Raw genomic sequence first — 21051 nt, forward strand, 5'->3', positions numbered from 1 at the left:
CACAGTCTTCTGAGGATGATTATTGTATGATGTTTATTCCAGCTCACTGCTCATAAGGAAAACGGAAAGGGCTGTGGCCTCATCCCACCCCTCTCTGGTCCTACTCATACAGAACCCTGCTGCTAAAATTTTCTCCCTCTCTTGCCAATGGGACTAAGTTACCCCCTCTTTTTGCATGAAGATCAGACTTTTTGTCCTCATTTTCTTTGAACAGCTCTGCCCCCTGCCTGCATCTCAGCTTTTATTTCTTCTAGTTGCTCACATTCTTCACAAACCTCCTTCCTAAATGCTCCATTTGTATCCTTCTATCACACTGAAGCCAATGTTCCATAGTAACATAACTCCAGATTCTAATAACTCTTTAAAACAGACTACAGTCTATTAAACCGTGTTTCTGCACAACCAGACTTCACCAAGAAACTCCAGAAAAGTTCATTTTTGCTCACTTCCTTTTTGTTTTCAACCTTTTTTTACCTGCAAAAGATATGAAATGAAAATTATATAAATCCTGGTAGCAGAGTAAGTTATCACAGGGATAGATATGAATGTGATCTAGACAAGAGGGTTCTTACTCCAGCATAGAGACAGTTTTAACTGAGATAGCTCAATTATTAATAGGAGTTTAGTCAAGATGACCTAGGGCTGAATGCTGTGAAATTACATGACTCAAAACACATACTAAACTCACCTGAGCTCCAACAAAATACAGCCTTCCTGAGCAGGGAAGAACAGTTCTACTGTCATTCAAACCAGCTCAGTAAACATTAGCTCTTAACCTCCATGAGCTAAAAACTTTTCCCAAAAAAACCAAAGCAAAACAAAACCCAACCAACACCCAAGTCCCAAGAGTTTAGGTGTCAGTTCTAGTTTGACATGCCAGAGAAAGACCACAAGTATTCAAAAACTTCATGGGGAGGCTAAAGGAAAGCCATTAGAGTAAAGAAAGGAGTTGCAATGCACTTCAGGGTGATAACAAGGCACCAACTCAAGAGCAAAGGATAAAGCTAGCTAGTACAGCTATAATTAACACCCTCCTATCTGCTTTCAGAAACTGATAAACGTCATTTTCTCTGTCCTGAAGACAGGTAACTGAGACACTAGGAAATTAAGTGATTGGTTGAAAATAACACAGAAAACTAGAACCAAACTGTGGATCCTACTTCCCTAATGCACAGCTTATCCTCACCAATACCTTGCATGCAGCAGTGCCTGCACTGCAATCTGATTAGAACTTCTGATACTGCACTATGACTTTGTGCTGACAAAAAATATTTGAGATCCCTGTAAACACATTGGGAAAAAAAAATAGTTTGTCCACCAAAGTATTAAGAACGGCTTGGAATGGGATCTAGTCTCCTGTAAAAAGGGACTCAGAGACTACCAGAAAGAGCAAATTAGAATTCAAGAATCCAGAAATGCCCAGCACTAGGGAAAAATCACTGAGCTTTCTCTTGTCCAATACAAAGTTGTGTATAGCTGACTGTACTGCAAAAGCACAACTGGCTTTTAACCTCATTCAGGAGCAGCTGCTTTCACAGCAGTGAAATGTTTCAGGATGAGCCTGACTGACTTGGTGGATAAATGATTTGAGGTTGGTATAGCTCAGAAGGAACCAGCTCATTTAGGGTATGTCACCATCTTAAAAACACTTTTTTCTATCCAATTGGAAAAAGCTTTGAAGTTTTCAAAACTTGGCCACGGCTTGGAGAGGAAAATAAACGCAGCATTTTCATGAAATGCTGGAAATTACAAAACAGAGTTTGGACTTCAAACGGTCTGCCAGGACAGGCTGGGCCTTCGCTGGGAACTCATGTCGCTTCTCATCACTTGCATTAGTTTAGCACCGGCAAAAGGTGCCAGATTGGTAGCCCCAGGCTCTGTACTCTCTATTTATCCCCAGAGCAGGCACAGCAGGATAGCAGGCTATCACAGAGATGCCAAGCCCTGCTGCAATTCCTCCCATCCAGGGACCTGGTGAGAGGAGGGTGATGAGGTCTCAGTGCTGTGACTGCCCACACGGGGCCAGTACTCTGCACTACGTTTCAGAAGGATGGGATCTCAAACTGCAGGGCCTGTGAAAGGGAAATAAAGCAGCATCAGTCTACAAGTATCCTCCAAGACACTGAGACAGAAGGACCAGGGATTCTTTCCTTTGCATTATATTCTAGATGTCTCAAAATGAATGAATACTTGAGAGAGCGATGAGGCTAGAGAGAGTCAATGTACTGAGTACAAATGAGATTTATACGTGGCTTGAGTCACTCCAGACAATTAGCTACCCACCAGGCTGTTTGGTTTATTGTCCCTACTGGATAAAGATTTAATAAGCAGTCACCTAGATGGGAAACATGAGACTTGCAGAAAGGAAACTTTTCATTACTCTACATGGAAAACTTGAGCCCAGTCCTGCAACAGCTCTGCACAGCTGATTCCCACTGGTGTGTCAAAGGCTGCATGATGAAGCTCTTCTTCATGACACAGGTGGAAAATATGGGAAACACAGGACCATCTTTTATTGAGTAATTACTATGTCAGAAATCTTTCACACATTCCAAATATTCTATGGAAATTAATACAGCTTTTTTTTCCAGTTTTTTCTCTCCAGTACTCAATCTCAACCAGGACTCAGACGTTTTTTCATAGCATAAAAGTGCAAAATGCTGGATTTTAAAAACTTATCTACTGGGGAAATATGCTGTGTAGGGAACATATTAAACAATTCAGTCTATGTTTGGAAAAGAAATACAGATTCATCACAACGAGGAAGGATGTTCAAGAGTATCCTGAAAAAACAGCCGGTATTCAAGCCAAAGGACAGGATGAAGTGGGCACAACAGTATAAAGCTGACAAGCAGATTTAACTGACAGTGACAGAAAGAATTGGAAGCTGCCAAAGCCTAAGCTACACTAGGGCTTCTTCAGATACTATATACACTAAAATTGAAACTAAAAGCATCAATGACAACATTTGATAAAACCCCTTCAGATGGGAAAAATCCTAGAAGCAGCCACAGCAAAACAGAAAATACAAACTTTGGGAAATCACAGGAAAAGGAACACCTATCAAGATTGGGGGGAAAAAGGCTGAATTACAGATGGAACATTTCATGACCTCTCAGCAGTCATATCTGGTATCCAAGGCTTTAATACCCTTCATTAGAAGACTTCTTTTGCTGTTACTACCGCTTGTTGCAAGACAGCTCAAAGCCACTCATTTGGCACAATTTTTGTCAGACAGTGTCCCAGAGGGTGTGGCCCAGTCTCCTGGGAATAGCATTTGTTAGTTTTAGAGAACCAGCAGAGGGAGCACATCAGCAATTAAACATGGTTTTCTTGTGTTTGTGCCTAAACAATGAGATTTTTTGGTTGGGTTTTTTTGTTGTTGTTTTGTTTTTATTCTCAGCATTCCTCTGTCACTAATGCCTGTGACTCACTTAGCTCTCAGATTGCTGGGAGCTTAGGAGCCAGAGCCATGGAGAATAGCAGGCTCCACATCCAACCCACATAAAACAACAGTGGACACAAGCTTTTACCTAGTTGTCTTTCTTCACTTTCTACCCATGTCAACCTCCATCTTACACATTCCTGACATCCTGCCCATGAAGTCTTGTACTGCCACATGATGATTACTTTCACATTCCTGCAAAGTGACTACTAACTTTCTAGTCAGAAAGAAAGGCATATGGATCTCTAGGGAGGAAATAGAAATCAATAATTAACTTTCAGTCAGCTGAAAGAACAACTCTGAAGTCCATAACTTTCCCAGTCCTACTTTTGTATCCTCAAGGGATTCATCACACACCTATTGATGATCTTAGAAGTAAGATATTAGAAAGCATGTCTTTATTAGTTAAGAAGGGGAAAAAAAAGGAAAATCAGTAATTCTCATGCTATATTTACCTCCTAATCAAATGGCACATTATACTTGCTTGCATTTTTAGTTCTACCATAGCCACAAGATAAATTCACTCTGAAAGTGCAACATTAAGAGGTCATCTATAGGCGTAACTTACAGAATGGCACCATGTCTGTCCTAGAAAGGATTTCCCATAGATGCTCTGCAGTGGGTTGGAAGCACTGCCTATTCAGGTTTCCTTTCTTCTTTGCTGTCATTACCAGCTGGTTTTAATTCAGACTTTTGTAACCACTGGTTAGATAGTAGCTCAAAGGTTCTGGAAGACGCTACAGGTTCTGGTGCACCTTTGGTACTGTCATTTACACTTCTGCAAACTGGACATAGAACGTTGCCTAGTGATCTGTGTCCACCCACTGCAGGAAAACACTAGGAAAGAACTACGACATGAGGTATTGAAGAAAGAAGTCCTACAGAGGCTGCCAGTGTTTGATTAGGGAGGACTAGTTTGTGTTAGAGTCCCTATCTGCCATCAAAGGTCCTGAAGAGCACTACCTGAGAACAGCAAGTACAGCACAAACTGCAAATCCGCTCTCCATGGGGCTGGCAGGGCAGGTTGGCACTGATGGGAAGAGGCCATTCTTGGCATGAAAGGATTTTAGCCTTTCTTCTGGAATAGTCCATGGCCTTTCCTCCCATAGTTCCACTTAATGCCAACTCAAGCCAGCAGCTCATTTCTCTGAGAGGTGAACATCTGCCCCCTCTTAACAGCCTGGGACCCTCCACACTCATTTCACCACAGCCAACAGCCAGCTGTCAGAAGAACAGTAGTTTTGTTTTTTTTCTTTAAAGACAGCTTTATCCCATTAGCCCAATTTCCCATTCCTGTATTCTATCTCCTTCAAGATACAGTCTTCCCTGCACATGGTAAAAGCTGAACTTCTTTCTTCTTGCCGACTTCAGGGATGTGTAGCAAGCTGTCCCACAGCACCAGCAGCCCTGGCTGCCCCAGCAGCTATGGAAGAGGAGGTGGCACATGGCCCTGTGCCTCTGGTGACCATTTTACAAGACTCATCTGCAAACACAACTCCTGCCAGCGCTGGGCAGTCAAAATGCCGTCATAGCACATGATGGTGCCGGAGGATTAAGTACAAAAATGTAAAAAACATGAAAGACATAAGCAGTAGTCATTCTGAAATGCTCCTATTAGAGGAGAATTGGATCCATGATGTTAGAACTAAATATTAACTCTTATAATAAATACTAACTGAGAATATAGTCAACACTATCAATGGAAAAACCACCTGGACAAAAGCATTTGCCTTTATTTGCTCCTCACTGAAAGTTTAATACATCTGTGAAAATCTCTTCAAGTTAAAACAGTACAGATATTACCAAAGTATTTCAAAATTTGGTGTATGGTCACACACTACTTTTCACTAAGAGAAAACTGGCATAGATAGATTATTAAAAAGCCAAGTTATTTTTCACAGTTGATACTGTTTGTTTACTTTCTAAAATTTTCTTGGACCAAATTAACAAGAACAGTGAAGGCCGTTTCACAGTGATTTGCCATCATCTTCCCTCTGCACCACAGTGTGAATGTCAGACCCTTCAGAGGGAACAAGTTATTCTTTAACAGTAACTATTTCCAGTGCATTGTTTCAGTAAAAAAACCAACAACAACAAAAAAAAACTTCCATAAAAGATTTGGATTTTCTAAAAGTTTTGTTAAAAAAAATTGAAGTAACTTGAAGTTAAATTTCAGTCTTTAAATTCCCATTAACATTTATGAATCTCTTTCAGAAGAAGCTCTTTACTATACAGATTGCAGTTTAAAGAAATCCTATAAAAACAGACTGGAGAAAAAACCAACTGAAATCTATAAGGCCACAGCATGCCATCAATTTCTAAACAGAACTTCTATTCAAATTATTCTGCTTAAAACCTCATATGGTCTGCAAAAATGAGCAAAGTTTCCTTGAAACTATTTAAATAACAATTTATCTAAGACTGTAATCTCTCTTGTATGGGATTTGTAAGCCATCCCACAGAATTCTCTAGCAGGGGACACTATTCCCTATTTACATCAAAGTTTTATATAAATAATATTACTTTTTTTTAATATTCTGCAGCTGTTTTCCCTTATGAATAAGCTGGGCCTATGAAGAAAATGTGAAAATAGGAAAACTGTGAGTAATATTTATAATAATGATCTATTCAACTCAGGAAATTGCTACAACTATCTTTATCAAAATAAACAAGATAGATATTTTTCCCTCCTTTAAGTGAAAAGGAAAATTCTCCACTATAAAAAATAATTCGACTTGGTATTTGTTTGGTATTTGGATTTTTGGTCCTGTTAAAAAAAAAAACAAACAAACAAAAAACAAACAACAAAACAACAGAACCCCGCACAAAATCATACACACGAAAACCCCAACAGCACTGCTCGTCTCTCAGGAGTGAGAACAGCACATACACACGCCATTCAGCCCAAAATTGCTCTAGCTACAGGGCATGGCAAGGCATGAAATAACTGCTCCGGAGCACTTCCTCGTGTGGGTGTGTTAGATAACTGTCTGCTCCAGCACTAAAATAAAGCAGGCTGTGCCCCAGCGAGCAGCGCCAGCCCTGCCCCGCACAGCTGCCCAGGGCACCCGCAGCGCCCGCGCCAGCTCTCCGGGCCAGCCTGCCCTGGCCAACGGCTCCGCCATCCCCGAGTGCCAGCTACAGCACCATATGCTGGATTTAAGTTTACTTAAGCATACTTTACCCTTTGCTGCTGCATCCAGATTGCAAACGGACTTCGTGCTATTGAAAGAGCTAAGATTTGTTTTGTTTTGTGGGGTTTTTTTGTTTGGTTTTCTTTTTGTCTGTTTGTTGTTTTGTTATTTTTTGTCTTTTTTTTTTTTTAACAGAATGTAGTTGGGGTTCAAGGAAAATTACATCCTCCTAGTGAAACAGGTTTCACTATAAGAAAGAAATCTTACTGGATAATGAAAAATGTTTCTCCTACTGTGATTCTCTCTGCTTGAATTCTTCCTGCTTGGAGTTTTCATAAAATCAAGAGTAATTTTTAAAGTTTTTCATAAATGTTCAGATGAGTCTGGGCTCCTGCTAAAAGTACATGCAAGAATCCTGAGGACAGGTCCATGTGCTCTCCTACAAAAAATCTGGGCTGTTGAGGAACATACACCTGCACTGGTGCAGGAGAAAATGACAGGTGCCTGAAAACCCCTCACCTATCCCACAAGGAGGATGGCTGCAAACACTCCTGCTGCCTCAGAGCACACTAACTACCATCCAGAGGCATCAGCAAATCCACCTTTAAGACCTCTACATTTTTTTGGCATAACTTCAGCATCCCCTCTATGAGCAATCTGAGTTTCAAAGCCCAAGACTCCAACTTTAGGAGAGGAGGAAATACCTTGCTACAGCTAACAGGTCATTTAGAGCAACAAACAGATCTGAAGTCTATCAACAAAATATTAATTAAGAAGTTTGAATAAAAACAAAGAGGGAAAAAAATTAGTAAATAATAAATGTCACTCCTCAGCTAGGAGATGAGCCACCAAATTTTGGCACACCGATAGATAAAACCTTGAAAAGTTTCACTCTCATGTTCTGAAAAGCTGCTAATAAAATGGAGCAAGTAGTTTCTGTAGTTATAGTGCCAGTGAATAGATCTGCTGCTTTGGATTTCAATTAACTTAGTTTGTTCAGCGAGGAGGCACTTCTGTAGAAATGGGGACTCGTAAGTTAAAGGACAGCTAAAAAAACCCACCAAACAACAGCAAAAAAACCTGTTGGCAGCAGAAGTTCTTACTGGTTGCAAAATAATGGATTTTTAAGAAACATTTCAAAGGATTTGAAGGTTTTGGAGAATGTCCTAAGCAGTCTCAGGTGGGTTAGGAATATTGCATTATGGACTTCTTTGTGCTAAAAGGAAGGCCTAATGCATGTTTTTAAGAAGTCCGCCTCTTGCTATTAAATAAATAATTTTCTATTAAAAAAGGTGATTGTTACTGTTCAGAGATCGCCACTGATCAGCGTCCATTTTATATAATTACTTAGGATTCTCCAGAACATTTTATGTAACTCACTTCCACTATCCCTTTTCTTTTCCTTTTTTTTTTTTTTTTTTTTTTTTGTTACCAGCAGAGTAGCAGTTTTACTCTTCAACAGAAATTACAAGAGCTCAGAGAAAAAGACCATTTCAAATGGATCAGTTTAAGCAGTCTTTAGAACCCATGATAAATCTGGGCTCCAAAAACTCGACAGTGCTAAATGGGCTATGAAATGCATCACAAATCCCTCCCCAGAAAAAAAAAAAAAAAAAAAAAAAAAAAAATCAATTCAGAGAAAAGCTTCGATGTTTGAAAATACAAATAAGCAGCAGAATTGTGGAATGAAAATTGGTAAATAAATAGTTACTATTTCTGGACAAAATGGCTCGATAGATTTCATAATTTGCCACCACTGTAAAAAATATCTATTCCCTTCCCCCCTCCCTTCCCTGTCAGTACACACGGAAACACAAGCATAACCATGCATAAAGTGGGAGGGTGGGGGGCAGCCAAGGATACAAACTCCCTCTTAGAAAGTTTGAATTCTTATTAACCCAGTGATGGCTCCATAATGTTACATTAGATCAGCAACATAAAAGTTAGAATATACATCTCCTTTCTTGCTAGCAAAGGAAACTGCAAAAACACTAATAATGAAAAAGAGATGTTAAAAATATCCAGGAGGAAAAAGTACATGTACAACAGCCAAAATGAACTCCCTCTGCCCCCACACCAAAGCAGTAAACAGCAAAATCTCTAAATAAAAATCCTGTCATGAAGAGTGGAACCTGCTTTCTCTTTTTTTGCTTTTATTTACTGTATGCCAAGCATGGACTTTAAACTTACAGTGTGCATATATATAGAAAACAAAGAACAAGAGTCACCGTTAACCCCGGTCACCGGCATTACAGTTAAAGTCATTGGCAAATACTAATAAACCCCCATTTAGCAGTAAATAAGGAGAACATGATATATGGACGGACAGATGGAACTGCATAAACAGAAAAGAAAAAGCAGAGAGACCCACAAACATACGGAGAGAGCTGTTTTAAAAGAGTGAAAGATATTGATTTACTTGGAACTAGTGTTGGAAAACAAACGTATTTGTTTCCTTCATGATTAAAAAAAAAAGTAATTAAAGTGAATCATAAGGGGGCACACCCTTAAATAAGTCGGGGGGGGGGGAACATTTGTAGAGGGTAAGGCCTTCTGTAGATGTTCCGAATTTTAAGCTAGCAAATAGGTCTGGCAAACTTACATCTCTAAATTAAAAATCGGGGGGGAGGGGGGGAGGGTGCGGGGGGGGGTGGAAATAAAGAACTGCTGGTGGTTTAAGGAGAGTAGAGGCTTTATTCTTTTATGTTTTATAAAAGTTGACTGGCCTACCTTGTTCCCCAGTCCTCAGTTTGTCTCCTCATAGTCGCTGTCTCCCTGGAAGTACAGTGTGAGTGGTAATGACTGCCTGCCTCCCTAATGAGTCCATTTTCCTGCTCTTGATGTTGTGTATATACACACACTGCAACCTACCTTACAAACCACAGAGACGGGAAAGGGAGAGCGAGCGAGAGAGAGCGAGCGAGAGCGAGCGAGAGTGCGAGAGACAGCGAGAGGGAGAGAGAGAAAGGCGCACACAGACAAAGCCCTCCTACCAGACAGCAGACAACCCTCCTTCCCCGATCCAGCAAAACACAACTCGCCTAATGCAGCAACAGGTTCAGTGCTGCCAGGCTGAGGCAGCCTAGCAAAGGTACGCGGGGCTGAGCAGGATGGCTGGCAAATAAACACTTGGGTGCCGGCTGGCTCCACCTTTCTTATTTATGTTACAGGATGTTGGAATGCATTGTTTCAGACAGTCCATGTGATTATCATAAATACATTTTTTGTGCATATTAGCGTGAAGAGCCGAAACGTATCAGCCATTCTGCTCCGTAACCTTATAGCTCTAACACATGCAGGGAAGGTGTAAACATATCTCTTTTGACAGGCAGACTACACAAAGCCCACTGATGATTTTAAAGTCATGAGATCTTTCAAGAAAGACGCTCCTGAAGATAGGTTTCCCCAGACAATAGGGGAGCGGGGAAAATTGATCTTGATGAGGAAGAAGTCTTCCTAAGAGACTGCTCGGTAAACAATTGAAAAGAGAGGGCTATTCTCCCCAGCATTCCCTCCTTTAAAAAATATATATCGGGAAGCTTCTACCCCTACAGCTATAATAATGTGCTGTGCTTATGTCTGAACAGGTGCAATGCATATAGTACATGGTGTTACAAGGACAGAAATAAATCTCTCAAGTAAAAAAAAAAAACATTTTCCCAGTTGCAAACAGGCCAAGGTTATTTAAAATACAGGTCTAATCTGAAGAATGTTCTCCCCACTCCCTATGTATTTTTGCTGGGGGGAGGAGAGGGGATGGACGGGTGGTGGAAGGTGTGAAGAAGAAGCAAAGATAGGAGAAACAATACATGTAACTAGTTACTATGTTTTTATTTTTACAATATTCTGTCACATCTGAAGAAGCTGTATGCTGCTTCTAAAATAATTTTCACTCAGCCCTGCTTCTTATCACACATGAACTTACGTTGTCACAAAAATTCTATTTATTTTAATGACAACTACAGATACGTTGAAGTAGCAGGACCAGGGAAAAAAAACATTTTGCACCTATATTTCATCCTTGGCAAAGGTTCTTCAATAACTTTACCCATACGGCACTTTTTAGATGGAGATACTATGACCAAAAAAAAAAAAAAAACAAAAACAAACCAAAACCAAAAAAGGTTAATTGATATTCCCAAGGTTATGCTTGAAATCAGTAGGAAAAACAGATGAGAACTCAAATCTCCTGAAGCAAAACAGACTTTTCCTGACAAAACTCATACCCACCTAAAAGTTCAGTGTCCTGTCTAAGCCAGTTGTGTAGGCTCCCTCTATTGTCAGTGGAGAGACAGGCACCTCCCAAAAGCAATTCATCCCAGCTTTCTGTCTCCCTGCTAAAGAGGGAGCCTACACAACTAGATTAGGCTAAGCAGCTACCTTGTAGTTGGCTAAATTAAGGAAAATTAATCTCACTTTTGATCTAAAGCTCTATTAAAACATCCTGCTTCCCAAAATGCATTTTTATTATCACATTTATTATTTGGCAATATATGCCTAAATTGTAGTGATGGAAAAGGGATAGCCTGCTGACTAAAAGAGACAGGTAAACTCTCTAGATTCATGGATTTGTACCCTCAGGCTGGCTGGATATTCATGATTCACAGAGTCTTTATAATATTAACCAGCCTGGTGACTGGTGAATTTGATTAGTTTTGTTCACTGGTAGATGGTACACATATTTGTATTTCGCTTCTAAACATTCTGGTTTCATCCAGATGTACAGTAAATACAGAAGGATTAAGTAATTTATTTCAAAAGGTTAATTTTCATTAGTTTTTTCATCAAAACACAGCCTCTCTTACCTTAGGGTAAAATATAAAGAGTAAGAAGCTCTAAGAGATGACTTAGTTCAACTCCTTCTGTAATATTTAGCTACATACACACCTGGCATATGTAGGGACAGCTCTCCAAGTTACTCCAAATATATATTACAAAAGTTTAGTCATATTACATATTTTCTTCTCTGGACTTTATGACCATAATCACCTTATTGAAGGGTATATAAGGTCAGGAAAGCAGAAGGGGCATTTGTAGACTTTACTTCTAACTGTGGTAACTCGATCTGGCTGTGTAAGTACCAATTGAGCAGTCACTGCCTCAGTTTTTCCATCTGTAAAACAGACTCAACTGTAGTTCCATGAGTCGATGGTACTGTAAATATGTGAAGAGTCTTCCCATCTCGGCCTGGCATCTCTCAGAGTTTTAAAATGGCAAATATTATGGGAAAAATATAAATACTTTGTCAAGGGGACTTGTATCAAAGCCAGCTGATGAAAATCACAAGTTTACAAATCCTTATATTCAGTTCAAATAATAGGAATAGTCTCGGAATTTAAAATTTAAAAACCAGGTATACACCAAAATGAAGAGATCAGATGTGAGAAGTTCTTAGTAGCCTGCAATATTTGACATCAAACTAACATTAATTCCTTTGTCCTGCTAATCTTACACATACAAATCTGAAGAGATATTTAAAATGTACCAGCTTTGAACTCTTCAAATTTAAGACATTCAGGTTGAAATCTGAGTACTGAGACAGAAATACTGAAGTTTGAAAAATGTTCAGATTTGCAATTGATCCAGATCCAGAACCTGTAAGTCAGGAGGTGTGGGATAGTGGTGAAAGTGAAAGCCAGGATTTCTCACGCTGCTCAAGGAAAACATAAGAGAAAAGAATTAAAACAATGATTGTGCACCTGCAGGGTGTGTGAAAGACATGATTGTTTTCATGAAAGCATGTTTACTAGGGGTGCCACCCCTCTTGGACCAATGGAATAATTTCTATCTTTGCTACCACGAACTACCCTATATAAGTGTAGTGCTTCTTTAAATGAAAGATTTTGCTTCTCCATTGCATGAAGAAGTTTGTTGCTATATTCTTTTCACTGCTCCCATAGCACAAATGCAACAGGGAGGCACCTAGATCCTTAACTTCCCTCTAACTTTCTAGAGATGTCATTATGCATCTGAACCAGGATAACAGGCCAAATTTCCTCATGTTTTGAGGATGGCTGAATCTCAGTAAGAACACCAGAACTGAGCCCAGTTCCACTCACTCACAACAATACCTAGGGCCAGACCCAAACTGGAACCCAAAGCCTCCCCTTTCAAAGTTGCATGGGGTTTGTGTACTCACAGAACTATAGAACTAAACCAAACACTTTCAAACCTCAAGATTGTTGGAAAGCAAATATGGAGTAGATTCCAACTTAAGCCAGTTTTGGTCCTCAAGAATAAATTAATCAAATTAACCATAATCTTTATAAAATCCAAATATATGTCTGACCTGAATGGAAAAACCCACAAGATGTGATTTGCACAACTGGCTCTTTGCCTGAAAGTCTTTCTTAGACTTAGATCCTAACCATCACTGGCTTGTTCTGGGTTGTCTTATTAATCATTTAATCCATCTAAACCATTAAAAATAAAATCCCGAGTGGTGCGATTTGAATGGAGAAACCCGATTTAATGTTTTGCCAACATAAAGCTGCCCATTTTCTTGATTCAAAATGCTCAATGAAAGCCTGCTCACCAGCACACCACACTCCTGTGGGCCTGCAATGCCTCCTCTCCGTTACATGAGGAGGTGAATGGCTAGGCACGTGGATCATTTGGAAGAAGAGGAAGGAGGCCATGTGGCTGCTGGCAGCTTTCAGCTCTGTCCCAGGACTGGACACAGACAGTGAGGGCCTGCATGGCATCACACAGCTGGCCTGTGCCTGGCCATGCAGCAGAACAGGCAGGCAGGTGTTAGCCATGTGCCAGGGTCCTACATCTCCCATGGCAGAGACACCAAAGTTTGGTTAGACACGCACAGTGCCACCCCACGAGAAAGAGCCTGGCACAGAGGGCTCCTGGCTGCCTTAGTAAAAGGCTGCACTCTCCATCCTGAATGCAAGAACAAGCAATGCTGCTCTACCCAGTAGATGATACTCCTGCTTTTCTTTTTCTTTGTCTTTTCAGTTCAGAGTTAGTCTCTAGCCAGGGAGGTAAAAGAGCCCTAACCCCTCTAGCAAAGCCTCCAAAAGAATGAAAAAAGTAATAGCACCATATAGGCAGGTGAAAAATTGTCATGTTTGGTGCAGCCAGAGCACCCATCTCCAGTTCTGCCAGAGAGCTGCAGAGCCTTGATTTTCAGTACTAAGGGGAAGACAGGGAAAACCAAAGTGCCCACCAGAACTGTGAAAGACTTTGTTGCAAATGACAAGATTCTGGATGACGGACTGAGAGGGAAGGAAAGTACTTCAGTGCCAAATAACATATTCTAGACTGCTCTAGTCTCTCCTCTCCATTTTGTCTCCAGGCACACCAACATGCTAAGTTTAGACATATCTTGTTGGCAGCCAAAACTGGAAAAGGAGTCATGGCATCATATAAACATGTCTGAGGATAAGAGCTACTTCCTTCAGAAAAAAAAAAAAAAAAATATTAGCCTCTTAGCAGATACCTAAAAGTTGATTTTCAAATGCTGAGGAAATTTAAGTGAGACTGAATCCATTAACCTTGCCTATCCTTGTGATGGGCTAAAACACTGGTTTTGATGTACTTCACATATTTGCCCTAAGACATTTCCATTAATACCTTCAGAAAGTTCTGCATTACTAGAATCCCAGAAACTGTTCCTAGAAACCAGGCTGGTTTAACACCATACTGCTGTTAAAAATCCCAGGCAAGCTTCCATCACAATTCTGTTTCAGATGGTATAGGCAGGACCTAGGAACAGTCACAGCAACATGTCTGAACTTGATTGCTTCCACTCAGTCCCCTTAACCACATACACGGGTCTCTGAGATCCCCTGGTGCATCACACCATCTTGTTGCCAGCCCAACAGGATTGGTGATTCACATGTCTCTACTGGTGTCCTGCAGAGTCTCTGCAACTTTGTGCAAATGTAATGAGAGAGATGCCAATTAAAAAAGCACAAGAGTCCTGCAGTGTGGCAGGCTGATTCAAATTAGATACCTGTATGAAGTGATTAAAAATAGGTTTTTTAAACCTGAAGATAACAGGAGGACAGTATGTTTGATTTACATCAGCAGGGGCCAACGAAAAGCGTAGAAGGACCACAAAAAGCCCTTTATTCCTGCAGATTTACTGGTGATGATGCCGAGGACAGGAAAGGAGAAATACAGTGCACTTCTGGAGCCTTTCAATATGCAAAGAATCTCAATTGTTTTCCCATCTCAGCAGCCACTACTTACTGCCAGACCACCACATAAGTATTACTTTACTTTAATATAGTGACTTTGGTCCATCATACCATATTTCAGGTGCACCTAATCATAAACAAATCAAATCTCACAAATTGCTTTGGCAACAAAATTACTGTCATTTTCATTTTACAGATAGCAAAAAAAATAAATGGAAAAAGTTAATCACCCTTTTGAGAACAGAAAGTGAGATTGGGATGTTGGCCTTTCCTGATCAGAAGTTCAGGCTATGTTCCCTCTATGAATCCATCTCTCAGACAGCCCAGCTGATTGGCAAGACTGGGATGCACTTACTGAACCAGAACTGGCTTTTCTACTGGTTTTTTGGTTTTGTTTTTTTTTTCACGTCAGAATGTCCTGAATAATAAACCAGATGCAAAGCTGACATGTCTCCAACAGTTAAAAAAAAAAATAAAAAATTGTGGAAATCTGTGTGCAAGTAGCATGTACCAAGTACCCACTTTCCTCTCTGATGACAATACCTGTACTTCGGTGGAGGAGAACTTTGCACAATGACTGTTCCCCTAGGCACCTTGCATGAAGGCTGCAAAATGGTGTTTCTGTTGCATAATCATCCCATGTCATACATTTCTCTAGTCCTGTGTTGGGTAAATGCTACTGCTACATCAGTAAACTGTGAGAGCAAGATCTCACAACATAACAAATTTTGTCCCAGCAAGGCAAATCCCTTGCTTTTATACTCATCAACAGTGGTGTGTATCAATCACCACCTACAGGGACCATCATCAACTCCAGAAGACAGTGTCATACCAACATATCACTTTCCCATTCAAAAACCAAAACCATACAAAAAGCATGCACACAAACTTGGGATGTACATGTTATTAGCTTTCTGTCCTGGATGTGTAGATTGTGTTGCAATTATTTAACTCCTAACAAGGTGCAGTTATGTGTAGCCTCAGCTACATATACGTTCATCCTCTCCACTTACAGAGTGCTGGCATATTACCCTTATCAGGCCATTAGTGACCAATTTAGCTGTTGAGCTAACCTCATGCAAGCTGTGGAGTTACAATGAAGTCAGATCTTGTTACATAGTCCACTGCATTGTATGGTGCACCCTCTGTTATATAACTATATGGTTCCCAAATGTTACCTCTGATTCCATTATAGAAACATGTTGAAGTTAAACTGACATTTAAGGACTAGAAATTTGATTAATTACTTATGAAAATCCACACTGAATCCATCCCAAACTGAACAACAAATAGTAAAAAGTAGTTTGATCACATGAAAGGGGCTTTGGTAACAAACAAATCAGGATGCATATTCATCACTCTCTTCTGCCAGGTAACCAGGATGACTATCAAAGATTTCTAATTTTGCTGCAGAAGGGAGCATGCAGACATGAACTACAATGAAAATTCTGAAGCTGAAGGTGGCCAGCATTTCTACTTTTACCTTGTTTAAATAGTAGGGGGGAAAACAGCCAACAAACCAATGCAAACTTCCACAAGTCTAGTGATTGTCATAGCAGTTGAGATGCACTAAGTTTATCATGAATGAAGATCTTATCTAGATGGGGGAAAAACGTGAGACACATCACTAGCAATATTTTCGAAGCTTTTATTTTACCCTCTGGGTGCAACTGAATATTTTCATAAGCCTATCAGCGTGAATCCATTCTACCTGGAAAACATTTATGTCAGCATTTTCAAAGATGCTACTCATTCAAGAGGTAATTATCTCCTAGTTTAGAATATTGCACCTGAGAATACTGCCCCCCAAATGAATAGCTACTTGTGGAAAAGTAAAAACAAAAACGAAATTTGTCTATCAGATGTATGAAGATGGAAATTTCATACTCCTCTACAGAAAAGAGACAAACAGTGTTGAAACTTTAAACATCCAAAAACTCTTCAGCAGGCTCTCAAAGTTAGGTGGTTATCTTAAAAAAAAAAGTTTTTTAAAAATCTCTATTATGATCAGAAATATTTTTAAATCTTTTTAATGCAATTATTGAAACAAAAGTTTCCTTATGTATTTTTTCTTAAAGCTAAGGATATATGACAAAAAAATCATAGTATGTACAATAGCTGTAATATTTGAAAGAAGCAACACTAAATGCCATTATTCATTTAAATACTTCACCTTGACATCACTTCAATGGATGTAGGATTATTTTCCTGAAATTCAGTTATCATGAAGAAAGTTCCTCTATGAAATTTTTCTCCATGTATTCTAGGCAAGGGTAAACCAATTCATTTACCAGGCAAACTGAAGTTGTAAGTTAGCCAAAACGCTGGACTTTTGCTCAAACCTCTTAGGCTTGTTTCTCACTTTGAAGCATTTCAGCCCAAAATTTCACCATAGGATCTGTTTTCAGCTGGCCCCAATTCCTGCTAAGTCCCTGTGCTTAATGTTTTTGAATATCTGCCTCTAAAATCCCACTGCCAGCTAGCAGAAAATGTAAAGCCCAGGGACTTGGGGACATTTAGGCCAAGCAGCTCTCACCTGTGAGCATAAAAAAGTGCCTGATTCTGTTTCAGGGCTAACTGAATATTGTGAGACCATTCAGTAAAGCAAAGAAAACTAGTAAAGCATCAAGCAAAGGTTTATCTCTGATAGCCTCAGAAGCCCACTCCAATAACAAAGTTAACTGCTGAGCCCTGTGACAAACACACAGGAAACCCAAGTAAGGATGTAACCTTTTTGCTAAAAGCGTTGCCACCAACATTAAGCATAAAAGTTTCACGTTACCAAACCTTGATTATGTGTAGACCACCTCAGGATTATTTTTGTGTGTATGTGGGCAGGATTCCATCAGCTTTGAAACATTTAATCAAAGATGTTTCTGAAGAAAAAAAGAACCAAGATGCACTAGATGTAATAAAGAAAAGGAATGTCCTGGTCTTTCTCTCTTTCTCTCTCTTTTTTTTTTTTTTTTTTTTTTTTTTAAATTTATATAAGCTAAATTGTATTAGAAAAACTAGACTGGGCCCCAATTAGTCCTTTAGTTTCAGCCTAAAGGAGAATATTTTTTGATAAAGTGAACACAGTTTGCTCAGCTGTTTTAAAAGACACATTTAGAGGTGCATTTCTTTTCCTGAAGTAGAAGTTCATTTTGAAAGGAATAGATGAGAGAGATTATTATTCAGAGCCAAAGAAATTAAAAGCAAAAAGTTGTAATAACTGAAAATTAAGCCTCTGGTCTTATTTTACCCAAGAACAGAGATAAGAACCTTTCTCTCAATCAAATCTGTCAAAAAATGGAAGATCTAGCAAGGTTAGTGGCAGTGTAAGTCTGACAGAAATGAGGTTTGGTATCCTGTAGACAAACAACTCTTATTTTGCCTGTGTTTGAACAAAAGGGCCTTTCATTACAGAACTAGAACGTACAGAACAAGGTGACATAATATTTTCAAAATGATATAATAGAAACAAAGTGTACCAACTTCAGTGCTACTCTTCAGTCAGATTTTGTAATGAGCCCAAGTCAGAAACTATTTTATGGTCAAAGGGCTCCTTTTCTATAACTTTCTTAACAAATATTAGCTAGGACTGTAAGATTTTGTATTGCTACCAGGATTATCTATGATTATATAATGAGAGATCCCCTTTGTAATATCTGTGCAATTAGGCATAATTAAGTTTGTCAGAGGAATGTTAATTTCCTGATTTTTGGGTAAATAAAGAATCAATGTTAACATTGCACTAATCAGTACTAACTAACATTTAATTTGTTTTGTTTCAAAGTCAGAGGTCACATTGTGAAACCGTTTGATAATATGCAACAAAAAAACCTCAGCAAAATAAACAGAAGTTGGAGTAAAGATAACTTTATATTAACTGGTACTTTGCTGTCCTACTGTTCCATTTGTTGAGTTGTCCTGAAGCCAACAAAATATTGGTAAGCATCAGGATACAAATATGACTTTAAGAAGTCTCTGTTGTAGTCTCAGAATGCATCGACATTTCTTTTTAACACACTGTGGTAACATCACAGATGTTAGAACCATAAATGCCAGTATACCTTTATGCATTCTGTTTCAGAAACAAAGTACCACTACAGCTAAATGGAATTCTCACCACCTTCAGGAAACCATTTGAGGCCCAGTCACCAAGCAAGAGAAGAAAATCATGTCTGATAGAAATCCCACATAAATATTGAGCTACACATCACACATCCATCCAACTGAGTAAGCAAATGAGTTTCAGCCTGAAATTCCTAGGGATTCCCAGAGTAAAGCTGCAATGTACCATAAAAATTCACCAGGGATTCTCAGATATGGGATTATGGAGGCAAACTGTGAGCAAGGTGTTAATGGTAACCTGATGAAGCACAGCTATTCTCAGTTGCAAGAGCTGGGACTGCCTGTTTAGGCACCATATGCAGCTCATGCAAGCATCTTTAACACAGGTATGAGAAAAGTAGCCACAGGCTTATAATGAAGAGAATTTATGGGGCATTACTCTCTCAAATTGCTGTTTCAATATAAACAGTACTCTGGGCTCCAAGTATCAAAATGTGACAATGCTGAAGGTCTACGTAACAGGATTATTTCTTGAGAAAAAAAACAGTAAAGCAGTTAATATTTTCCATTTAAATGACTGACAACAGTCTTCAGAGTCAACACTGCTTGACACATCCAAGAATTCTTGTATTAGGAGACTGACTGGAAACAAACAAATGTCAGCTCACATCTAATGCAATCTTTAATTAGAACCTCACAGACAAGCAGGCTACAAGCTTTTTACATCCTAAATTAAAGCTGCAATTTTGGAGCACAAGATGTCAACTACCAGGGAACAAAAGCACCAGTTCACCATACTGCTAAAAGTCAACTCAGTCTGACCCGTTTCAAAATATGAAGAAAAGTGATAAATTATATAATTTTCTGGAGCAGACAAAATTTAACAATTGTGATGAATTTTTAGTGTTAGGTACTTAATGATGCTGGAAGTTCTCTGGGATAACTACTGGCTACTCCTCTGAGAAAGGTTATGTGCAAGACAAATAAAGCCCAAAAATCTGACTTACAGTTTCTATCCACAACACCATCCACAGGTCTCAAAGCTTAAGATTATCCATTCCTATCTACAACAAGAGTTCACTTTCAGAGGAATGAGAATACTTGCTTCACAATAGCTCAAAGGTGTTCAAATCCCTGCCAGACACTAACACTTCATTCCATTCATTTTAATGGAAAATAGATGTCCAAATTCCCAAAGACAGCCCTTTTACCACTGGGCCTAAAGAAAGAGATTACTTGAAAATATCTTTTTATCACAAGAGAAGACAGGAAAAAAAATTCCAATTAAAATTGGTGGAATTGATCAAAGAATGAAAGCCATCAAGGAACGAGACAGGCAAAATGGGGAATAAAATAAGGGAAAAGTGCATAAAGTTACCTCAGTCTCCTCAAGGAGTAAAAAAAAAAAAACCCTTCCTGTTAGAGTAAAAGAATATGTTCCAAGTTTGTTTTCTAATAGCTAAAAAGAAGAGTAGATGAAAGACTAGGAAGCGGAGTGAAAACTGTGGCAAAGGCAGACCATAAAGCTGAAGTAAAACACTGTACCATGAATTACTCAATTGTCACAATTAAATGGCCAGAAATTACTTGAGTGTTTTAGGAGAAGCCATAAGCACCTCTAACATCACAGATTTTACTTTGAAATGAAATTTTCCTGCTCAAAAACAAATTCCTAGGCAATACTACTTGGAAAAAATATACTTAATACTTTAAAAAGTATCTCCTACAGCAGTCTTTGTGCTTATTATGGAAATCTGCACACATCTGGGAAGGGCAGTGGGTTGTGGCACATAATTTAAAAAACTACAGTAAAACCCTGGCTGAATTTCAGCCTTTACCCTGCTCCTCTTAGCACCTTCATTCTCCAACTCCTCCCTGCTAACTCAGCCTTTCAGTCCTCGCTTGTCTCACATGCCCTCAAGATTAGATCCAGTCCTTGGAATTTCTAAGGGTCTAAGACCATTCCTGTGGGGATAAAGAATGACTCGAAGGATAAAGAACCAACCATCCCACACAGTTACCCTCCACACATTTCTCCCTCTGTGGCCATGCTCACAGCCCACAGAAAGCTTCTTGGCAATTCCTGCAGTACCTGATACATCCTTCTCAGAGCAGAATATGCACTTCCATCTTTGAGAAAATGTCAATAAACAGTTTAAAGAGTTACTTGTAAAACAGAGAGCTAGATTTTCATTTAAGAAAACTACACCTAAGATGGCACAGAGAGGATAATCATAGCATCATGGAATGGTTTGGGTTAGAA

At 39.3% G+C, this 21051-nt stretch overlaps 1 protein-coding gene across 19 annotated transcripts in view; it reads right to left on the reverse strand.

Moving 5' to 3' along the window:
• The window catches only part of ZBTB20 (zinc finger and BTB domain containing 20), a 477873-nt gene that overhangs the window by 439802 nt on the left and 17020 nt on the right, over nucleotides 1-21051 (reverse strand). For 11 of the 19 annotated variants that reach the window (XM_056496769.1, XM_056496853.1, XM_056496906.1 and 8 more), the window contains exon 1: nucleotides 9310-9560. The exons of 3 other annotated variants lie outside the window; for them this stretch is intronic. The gene's annotated coding sequence lies outside the window, so the exon portion shown is untranslated. Of the gene's footprint in view, nucleotides 1-9309; nucleotides 9674-21051 lie in introns of those variants that run through there. 5 more of the 19 variants (XM_056496830.1, XM_056496811.1, XM_056496808.1 and 2 more) reach the window with 3 other exon arrangements.

This window comes from Oenanthe melanoleuca, chromosome 1 (assembly GCF_029582105.1).
Source record: "Oenanthe melanoleuca isolate GR-GAL-2019-014 chromosome 1, OMel1.0, whole genome shotgun sequence".
NCBI lineage: Eukaryota > Metazoa > Chordata > Aves > Passeriformes > Muscicapidae > Oenanthe > Oenanthe melanoleuca.